General features: G+C 41.4%; 1 protein-coding gene across 5 annotated transcripts in view; it reads right to left on the bottom strand.

The window, feature by feature from the left end:
* Positions 1-10,000, bottom strand: part of LOC126993077 (uncharacterized) — a 59,660-nt gene that overhangs the window by 15,658 nt on the left and 34,002 nt on the right. Inside the window, exon 1 of one of the 5 annotated variants that reach the window (XM_050851911.1) lies at positions 6,867-6,888. The exons of the other annotated variants lie outside the window; for them this stretch is intronic. The gene's annotated coding sequence lies outside the window, so the exon portion shown is untranslated. Of the gene's footprint in view, positions 1-6,866; positions 6,889-10,000 lie in introns of those variants that run through there. 5 annotated transcript variants of the gene reach the window in all.

Here is a 10,000-nt window from a genome sequence, read left to right as displayed (position 1 = left end):
TCCCTCCTCTTGTCTGTCGTTTAAGTTTCAGGTCATCATTGTGCTTTTCTTCATTTTCTATTTATTCTTCCCTTTCTTATTCCTTGTTCTTCTGCTTCTTCTTTTACTACTGGCCGCCGGGTGTCTCAGAACGCTTCGTCTCCTCGTCCGGTCGTTCAGTACAGAGAGTTGGGTTGGTCGGTTCATCCTTCCTCAGTCTGTCTTCAGTTTCGGGTCATCATTGTGCTTTTCTTCATTTTCTACTTATTCTTCCTTTTCTTGTCCCTGTTCTTCCGCTTCTTCTTTTACTACTACTACTACTACTACTACTACTACTACTATCAGGAATGGAGTGATCGTATTTATGTAATAATTAATAGAAACCAAAGTATTCTCAATCGTGTTCGAATATTAGGGAAAATTATTTGTGTTCTGCTAATAATCTGACGAATGCTTAAAAATTTATAATCAGAAATAACAGCCTCCTGGGCAGACGTGTTTGGGTTGTTCTCTCTCTCTCTCTCTCTCTCTCTCTCTCTCTCTCTCTCAAAAGCTGTTATTTTTATATATTTTGCGATTTTAATTTCTTATTTAATTTAACGCCCACTTCAAATTTCTCTTTTCGATCGTATTTATATCGGTTTATTATTTCATTTTTATATTTTCATTTATTTTTTTTCCTTTCCGTGTCGACCCTTTCTGAATTCTTTACGTTCGTCTCTTGTTTATTTTTGCAGGATTCGAAACGCTTCCATGTTCCCTTCTGCAGCCTGGTGATTCATTCCCGGCCTTGCATTTATTATAACTTGTTGCAGTAGTTTTCAAGGAAGGTTTGTTTATTCACTCGCCTTTGCTAATCCATTCATACATTTACAGTTTGCTTTGTTTATGAATTCAAACTTAATACTGTTTCTTCACTTATTATCATTTATTTTCTCTACTTCCCCATTTTCAATCTATTTACATATTTATAGTTTGCCTTGTTTAAGTCATTAGGTACGGTGCGTTTTATCTATATTACTACGATGTCCTTCTATATGGTCTTGGTTGGCATTCAGTGGTTTCCGGAGCCTAATATTACACTCTCCTTAAGGGTAGCGTTTTTTGTAACTCTTGGTAATCTGTCACTCTGTCTGTCTGTCCTTGTACCTATTCAACGTCCTCATTCTCTCTCTCTCTCTCTCTCTCTCTCTCTCTCTCTCTCTCTCTCTCCTCCTCCTCCTCTTCAAATGTCTCCTTCCCCCGCCATATCTTTCCTCTTCAACCGTCATTTCCTCCACTTTTCTGATCTACCTCCTCTCCTCAATGTGCCCTCCTCCTCCTCTTCTTCTTCTTCTTCCTCCTCTTCCTCTCCTCTTCTCCCCACTACATGTATTGAACATCTTCCGGTTTAAGCCTAACACCTGAATCTCTCTCTCTCTTCTAAACGTCAATAATGAAAACTACGAATTGTTTCCCTTTACGAGAGAGAGAGAGAGAGAGAGAGAGAGAGAGAGAGAGAGAGAGAGAGAGAGAGAGAGAGAGAGAGAGAGAGAGAGAGAGAGAGAGAGAGAGAGAGAGAGAGAGAGAGAGAGAGAGAGAGAGAGATTGAAAGTTACATTTATTTCTCGTTTTCACTTTTTTTCTTCCCTATCCTGTTCTTGTTTTCTTTGTCTTCCTGTTCAACTTTCTTTCTTCCTCCTCCTCTTCCTCCTCCTCCTCCTCCTCCTCTTGAGTTGATGGAAGCAGACTTTTATTTTCGTATTTTTGGGGGAAACACGATTTTACCCTCTGACTCCTGCTGTTTCTTCCCCTCTCTCCCCCTCTCCTGCTGTTTCCCTTCCCCTTTCCCCTCCCTGCTGTCTAACCCCCTCCCCTTTCCTCCCCCTCCCTCGCCTCCCCTCCTATTTCTCTCCCCTTCCCCTCCTGCAGTTCAACCCTTTCCCTTCCCCCTTTACGAAGCTGTCTCCCCTTCCCTCCCCTGCTATCTCCCTCTCCCCTACCCTCCTGTTCACCTTCTCCCCCTCCCTCTTGCTCTCCCCTCTCTCCCTTCTTCTCCCCCTCTTGCTTTCCTTCCTCACCCCCTCCCTCTCTCTTTTCTCCTCCTTCCTCCTCTTCCCCCCCCCCCTCCTCTGGTGCTTCACGTGAACGACGCTACAATCCAAGTGAGTGACGATGGATGGCATGTGGGTGATCTTCAGGAGGAGGAGGAGGAGGAGGAGGAGGAGGATTAGTGAAGGAAAGAGTGATGGAAAAGAAAAATGTCAGTCTCCATCATTCATCATTCCTCCTCCTCCTCCTCCTCCTCCTCCTCCTCCTCCTCTCCTCCTCCTTCCTCCTCTCTTCACGAGCAACCTTTAAACAAACTCTGGGGAGACATATGGTGGAGGAGGAGAAGAGGAAGAGGAAGAGGAGGAACGTGGAGGAATGGAGAAGAGGTAGGAGGAGGAGGAGGAAGTGATATAGGGGAAAAAAAAGGAGGGAACACCAGAAGGAAGAGGGAGGAGGAAGAAGGAGGAAAAGAGGAAGAGAGAAGGAGGAAGCAGAAGAGTATGAAAAGGATAGGTATGAGTGAGGAAGGAGGAGAAGAGGAGGAGAAGAAATAAGAAGAGGAAGAGAAGGAGGGAAAGGAAGAAGAGAAGGAGGAAGCAGAAGAGTATGAAAAAGATAGGTATGAATGGAAGGAGAAGGAGGAAGAGGAGGAGAAGAAATAAGAGGAAGAGGAGGAAGAAAAAAAGAGTTGATGTGTTTATGTATCATTTTCACCTCATTTTCTTCTTCATATCCCCTTTTTTTTCTTCTATTTTCTTGATAAAAAAAATTACACTGTTGTTTTTCGTTCTAATCGTATATTAATCAACTATTGTTATCAGATAGTAACTACGAATGATCCGATCTATAAGTGAGTCTCGTCAAGTTGTTCTCACCTGGCTTGACTCTTCAGGATGCTTGTTCCAGTGACCCATGATCGATAAGGGAAGGAAGGAAGGAGGGAAAGAGGAGCGAGGAGGAGAGAGAAAGCAGAAGGGAAGAAGTAAGTAAAGGGGGAAAGAGAGAGGAGCGAGGGAGTGAGGAAAGCAAGAGAAGGGAAGAAGGAGGGAAAGAGGGAAAGAGAGAGGAGCGAGGGAGTGAGGAATGCAAGAGAAGGGAAGAAGGAGGGAAAGAGGGAAAGAGAGGAGCGAGGGAGTGAGGAAAGCAAGGGAAGGGAAGAAGGAAGGAGGAGAAGAGAGGAGCGAGGGAGTGAGGAAAGCAAGAAGGGAAGGAAAAGGGAAGAGGAAGAGAGGGAGAGGGGAGTGAGGGAAGAGAGAAGAAGAGAAGGAAGGAAAGGGGAAAGCAGAGAGGAGGGAGTGAGAAGGAAGGAAGAGAAGGAGGAAGAAGGAAGGAAAGGGGGAAAGAGAGAGGAGCGAGGGAGTGAGGAAAGCAAGGGAAGGGAAGAAGGAGGGAAAAGAGGGGAAGAGAGGAGCGAGGGAGTGAGGAAAGCATGGGAAGGGAAGAAGGAGGGAAAAGAGGGGAAGAGAGGAGCGAGGGAGTGAGGAAAGCAAGGGAAGGGAAGAAGGAAGGAAAGAGGGAAAGAGGAGAGGGAGGGAAAAGGAAGGGAAGAAGGAAGGAAAGAGGGAAAGAGAGAGGAGCGAGGGAGTGAGGAAAGCAAGAGAAGGGAAGAAGGAAGGAAAAGTCAACGAGGAAAATGAGCTGGGAAATCATGAACTTAAGTGACTGAACCAGAGAAGGAGGCGGGAATGGACGCTGGAGGAAAATTAGGAAAAGACGATAAAGAAAGAATAAAAACAAAGGAAAGCAAAACAAAGAAAAGACTGAAGCAGAGAAGGAGGCGGAAATGGAAACTGAAGAGGAAAATTAGGAAGAGATGATAAAGAAGGAAGAATAAAAAAAAAGGAAAACAAAACAGAATATCAGGCAAAGAATAAATAAGTGGAAAAAAATATTAAAGAAGGAAGAAGAAGAAACAGAAGGAAAATGAAACAAATAAAATAGGACGGAGAAAGATGAATAGGAGTAAAAGAAGAAGAAGTAAAGAAGAATAAAAGGAAAGTGAAAAAAATAGGAAAATAAAGAGGAAGGGATGAAAAAAGGAAGATGGTAGAGAAGAAAAAAAAGGAAAAAGAAAGGAAGGGATGGAAAAAAGAGAGTAAAGAAGGAAGGAAGGAAAAAAAGGAAAAAAGAAAGTAAAGAAGGAAGAAAAAAAGGAAAAAGAAAGGAAGGGATGAAAAAAGGAAGAGTAAAGAAGGAAGGAAGAAAAAAAGGAGAAAAAAAAAAGACTAACGAGATTCAGAAACAGTGTAAAACGAAGAGGAAAACGAAGAAAAAAACAATAAATAAAATAAGGAAAAGGAGGAGGAGGAGGAGGAGCGATGGAAAAGGAGGAAGAAAAAGAAGAAAAAAAGAGAGGAAAAAAATGGGGAAACAGTAGCACTTAAGCTGAGAAGACGACCGACAGCTGAAGAGGAGGAGGAGGAGGAGGAGGAGGAGGAAGAGGAGGCAATGTAAGGAGAGAAGGTCGAACTTTAAGGGCAATAAAAAAGACGCCGAGTGTTCAATATCATTAACAGAGAGGGAGGAGGAGGAGGAGGAAAGGAAGGAGGGGAAGGGAGGGAAGGGAAGGAGGAGGGGGAGGAAAGGAAGGGAAGGAAGGAGGGAAGCAGAAAAGAGAGAAAAGGAGGGAGGGAAAGAAGGAAAGAAGGGGGGAGAGAAAGGGAAGAAGGAAGGGAGGAAGGAAGGAAGGAGGGAAGCAGAGAAAGAAAGTAGGGAAAAAGAGGGGAAAGGAGGAAGGAAGAAGGAAAGGAAGAAGGGGGAGAGAGGAAGAAGGAAGGAAGGAGAGGGAGAGAAAGGAAGGAAGGAAAGAGGAAGAAAGAGGAGGAGAGAGAGGATAGAAGATGAGAGGGAGACAAGAGGGGAAGGGAGAGAAGGAAAGGAGAGATAAAAGGAAGGAGAGAAGAGATAGATGAGAGAAAGGAGGAAAGGAGAGAGGGGAAAAGAAAGAGGAAGGCAAGGAAGAGGAAGAAGAGGAGGAGGAGGAGGAGGAGGAGGAGGTGATAAAGAGAAAGAAGAAGAGGAGGAGAAGATGGAAAAGAAAAAAAAAGAAAAAAAGAAAAGGCGAATAGGGAAGAAAATGTGATAAAAGGGAAAAAAAAAGAAGAGGAAAAGAGTAAGGGACGGAGAGAGAGAGAGAGAGAGAGAGAGAGATATGACACATCGTTCCTTAAAACACGAATGCAATGAATAAATTAACTGAAATAACATGGAGAAAGCGAGGAAGAGGAAGAGGAGGAGGAGGAGGAGGAGGAAGAAGAGGAGGAAGAAGAAGAGGAGAATGAAGAAGAGGAGGAATAGGAATAAGTTGAAATAGGAAGGAAGAGAAGACAACAAAGAAGAGGAGGAAGAAGAGGAAGAAGAAAAAGAAGAAGAAAAAGAGAAATGGAGGAAGAATGAGCATAAAAAATATGAAGAAAAAAAGAATAAAGAAGAGGAACAAAGGAACAATAATAAGAAAAAGAAGAAGAAGAAGAAGAAGAAGAAGAAGAAGACAACGAAATGATAGGAAAAAAATTAAGAAAAATATGAAAAAAAAGAAAAAGAGGAAGAAGAGGAGGAGGAAGAGGAAGAGGAAGAGGAGGAGTGATTATGGTCTTCCTCTCCTCTTAATTCAAACTATCTTTAACCAAGCTAATTCAACTGGAAATCTCTCTCTCTCTCTCTCTCTCTCTCTCTCTCATCGTGTTATGTCTTCTTTAACTTCTTCCTTTTACAGTTTTCCTCCTCCTCCTCCTCCTCCTCCTCTTCTTCTTCTTCTTCCTCCTCCTCCTCCTCCTCTCAATTCGTCTTCATTTCGCTCTTTAAATACCTCTTCCTCCACCTGTAATTCCTCCTCCTCCTCCTCTTCTTCTTCTTCTTCCTCCTCCTATGTATTCCTCCTCCTCCTCTTCTTCTTCTTCCTCCTCCTCCTCTACTATCTCCTTTAATTTAACCTCCTTCGCTTATTCCTCTTGGTATGAATTATACTCCTCCTCCTCCTCCTCCTCCTCCTCTTCTTCTTCTTCTTCCTCCTTCCCTTCCTCCTCCTCCTTGTCACTTTCTCTGTTATCTTGTTTCTCCTCCTCCTCCTCCTCCTCCTCTTCATCTCCCTCTTTCTTCTCTTCCTTTCCTTCGTCTTCCACCTCCTCCTCCTCTTCTTCTTCTTCTTCTCCTCCTGTGTCACTTTCTCTATCAACTTCTTCTTCCTCCTCCTCTTCTTTATCTTTCTTCTTCTTCTTCTTCTCCTCTTTACGAATCACTTCCTCATCGTTCTGGCACTTCCTCTCTCACCTCTCTTCCTCCTCCTCTTCTTCTTCTTCTTGTTCTTCTTCCTCCTCCTCTTCCACCACCACCACCACCACCTTCATCTTCTATCTTATACCTACGCCTTCCTCCTCCTCCTCCTCCTCCTCTTCCTCCTCCTCTCCTTTGTATAACACCTTTAATCTAGCGTCATAGATAAGTTCTCTTCCCGCTTCTCCTCCTCCTCCTCCTCCTCCTCCTCCTCCTCCCTTTCTTTCTCCTTCCTGGTGTATGGAGACGGTCAGCTTGATGGATGAGCCTTCTTCTTCCTCCTCCTCCTCTTCCTCCTCCTCCTCCTCTTCCATATGTGATTGGTTTCTCGTCCTCCGTGGAGAAGAAATGTATTGGCTGTCATTGGTCATCATCATCATCAATAGTAGTAGTAGTAGTAGTAGTAGTAGTAGTAGTAGTAGTAGTAGTAGTAGTAGTAGAAGTAGGGATAACTTTTTTGTGGTCGTCCTCTTTGTATTCAGAAACATGTTTTTTTGTTTTTGTTTTTTTTACAAGTGGTTGGGGGTCGAAGGGTAAGGTGTGTGTGTGTGTGTGTGTGTGTGTGTGTGTGTGTGTGTGTTTACCTGACTCGTGACGTCACACACTTGCACGCACACTCCAACTTACCTGAAAAGACAGAAAAAAACAATAATTAGTCATCAACAACAACAAAAACAACATAGCTATTGTGTTAGACGTGATGGTGAAGGTAGTTAGTTAGTGTGTGTGTGTGTGTGTGTGTGTGTGTGTGTGTGTGTGTGTTCTGGTTTTCCTAATTTCTCAACCTATCATTTTTTTTTCAAGCAAACAATTCTCTCTTTTTTTTTTAAACTTGAATCTTCCATTTGTATTTTCTCTCTCAATTTTCACTTATCTTTCTCTAATCTTTCACTTATCTCTTCCTTCTTTATCAAATTCCTCCATTCTTTTCCTTTTTCTTTTTCTGCTTACTATAAAAAAATAAAGATCCCACTGTTTTCTCTTCTACTCCTCCTTCATCTCTTCCTTCTTTATCAAATTCCTCCATTCTTTTCCTCCTTCTCTTTTTCTGCTTACTATAAAAAAATAAAGATCCCAGTTTTCTTTTCTACTCCTCCTTCATCTCTTCCTTCTTTATCAAATTCCTCCATTCTTTTCCTCCTTCTCTTTTTCTGCTTACTATAAAAAAATAAAGATCCCACTGTTTTCTTTTCTACTCCTCCTTCATCTCTTCCTTCCTTATCAAATTCCTCCATTCTTTTCCTCCTCCTCTCTTTTTCTTCTTACTATAAAAACTAAATATGCAGTTGTTGTTTTCTTTCCGACTCCAACAGCGACCTTCTGTGATTCTTATTTATCTTTTATATTTATCTAAAGCGAGAGAAAACAAACAAGCTGGCGGGATTTAATATAGATAAGTGGGATTGTCGGAATGTGTATTAAGTAAGAGGTTTTTGTAAGTCCCCCCGCCCCTCTCTCTCTCTCTCTCTCTCTCTCTCTCTCTCTCTCTCTCTCTCTCTCTCTCTCTCGCTCGCTCGCTCGCTCGCTCTCTCGCTCGCTTTCGTTCTTTTTTTCTTTCTAACTTTTTGTTTTTCAATTTTCTTTTTTTCCTCCTCTTCTTTATCTTCCTCCTCCTCCTCTTCCTCTTCTTTTTCTTCCTTCTTTTCCTCCTCATTCTCGTTTTCGTTAATTTTTCCTTTTTTTTTCTTTTCTTACTTTCGTTTTTTCAATTTTCTTTCTCCTCATTCTTTTTTTTTCTCCTCATTCTCGTTTTTCTCCTTTTCTTTCTCTTCTTCTTCATTATTAATATTTTCTCTTCTCTTCCCTTCTTCGTCTTTTTCTTCCTCCTCTTTCTTATCTTATCTTCTTCCTTCATTTTCATTCCTCTCTGATTTTCCCTTCTTCCCCTTCCTTTCTTTTCCTCCACTTTCTCTCCTTCTAATATTACTGTCTATTCCTCCTCCTCTTCTTATCTCTTTTTATTCTCCTCCTCCTCTTCTTCCTCTTCTTCCTCTTTAATCATGTAATTCAATTCTTCTCCCTCCCTCCCTATTAACTTCCTCTTCCTCTCCCTTCATCATCATTCATCTCATCTCCCTTATCGTCTTTCATCCTCTAATTTAGTCTCTCTCTCTGATATCTCCGTTCTATCCTATCTTCTTTTTCTTTTCCTTTCTTTTCTCTTTCCTTCTTCTTCTTCTTCTCCTTCTTCTTCTTCCTCCTCCTCCTCCTTCTTCTGTATTTGATCTCCTATTCTTCATTTTCATTCATTTTCATTATCTTCCTCTTCTTCCTTTTCTTCTTTTTTGCTTCTTCTTCTTCCTCCTCCTCCTCCTCCTTTTCCTCCCCTCCTCTTTTTCTTCTATTTATCTCGTTATTTTCTTCTTTTTCTTTCTTTTCCCTCTTTGCTATCTCCCTTCTTTCCCTTCTACTTTCCTCTTTTCTTCTTCTTTATTATTTTCATCTTTTTTTCTTCATTTACTTTCTCTTCTTCGTCTTCTTCTTCTTCTTCCTCCTCCTCCTTCTTCTTCTGTATTTCCTCTTCCATTCTTCAAATTTTCTCCTTTCTCATTATTTTTCTCTTCCATTTTTATTTCTATTTATTTTATCTTCTTTTTCGCCTCTTCCTCCTCCTCCTCTCTTTTTCTTTTACCTAATTCTCTCGTTATTTTCTTCCTTTTCTTTCTTTTCCCTCTTTGCTATCTCCCTTCTTTCCCTTCTACTTTCCTCTCCTATCTTCTTGTTCTGTTTTTTCTTCTTTATTTTAATCTTTTTCTTCTTTTCCTTTCTTTTCTTCGTCTTTTTCTCTTCTTCTTCTTCCTCCTCCTCCTTTTGCATTTTCTTTTTTTCCATTCCTCATATTTTCTCCCTTTTCATCATTTTCCTCTTCTTCCATCTTCTGTTTCTTCCTCTTCCTTTTCCTCCTCTTCTTCCTTCTTATTTTCATTCTTTGGTTTTCTCTCCTCCCCTTCCTTTCTTTTCCTCCACTTTCTCTCCTTCTAATATTGCTCTCTATTCCTCTTCTTATTTCTCTTCCTCACTGTCTTTCCTTTCTCTTCCTCCTCCTTTCTTTATTTTCCTTCCTTCCTTCCTTCTCCTTCAAACTTGTCATCACATTTTCCTTCATTTTCAGGTCTTTTCTTCTCCTTTTGTTCCTCCTCCTCCTCCTCCTCCTCCTCCTCCTCCTCCTCCTCCTTGTCATCGTTACCTCCAGTGAAATAAAAGTCAACTAATTGGGGAGAAAAGATGGAGGGAAGGAGGGAAGGAGAGGGAAGGGAGGAGAGGTAAGGAGGGAAAATAATAGGGAATTGACGGAAGGAAGGGAGGAAGGAAGGAAGAAGAGGAGGGAAGGAGAAGAATAAAGAATAAGAATGGAAGAAGGGAAGGAAGGAAGGGAAGGAAGGAAGGAAAGGAAGGAAGGAAGGAGAAGAATAAGGAATGAGGATGGAAGAAGGGAAGGAAAAAGAGGAAAGGAAGGAAGGAAGAAGGAAAGAATGAAAGGAACGAAGAAAAAATAATAAAGATGGAAGAAGGGAAGGAAGGAAAAAAAAGGAAGGAAGATTGAAGGAGGAAAGAAAGAAAAGGAAAATAATAAAAAGGAAATAATGAAGGAAGGAAGGAAAGGAAAAGAAGAATAAGAAAAGAAAGAAAAAAAAAGAAGAAGGGAAGGAGGAAGAAAAGATGAAAAGAGAAGAAAGGAAAGAGGAAGGAAAAGCTAAATAATGAGAAAACACGATAG

Source organism: Eriocheir sinensis, unplaced genomic scaffold, assembly GCF_024679095.1.
Source record: "Eriocheir sinensis breed Jianghai 21 unplaced genomic scaffold, ASM2467909v1 Scaffold554, whole genome shotgun sequence".
Taxonomy (NCBI): Eukaryota; Metazoa; Arthropoda; class Malacostraca; order Decapoda; family Varunidae; genus Eriocheir; species Eriocheir sinensis.
This window is presented reverse-complemented; position numbering and strand designations above follow the sequence as displayed.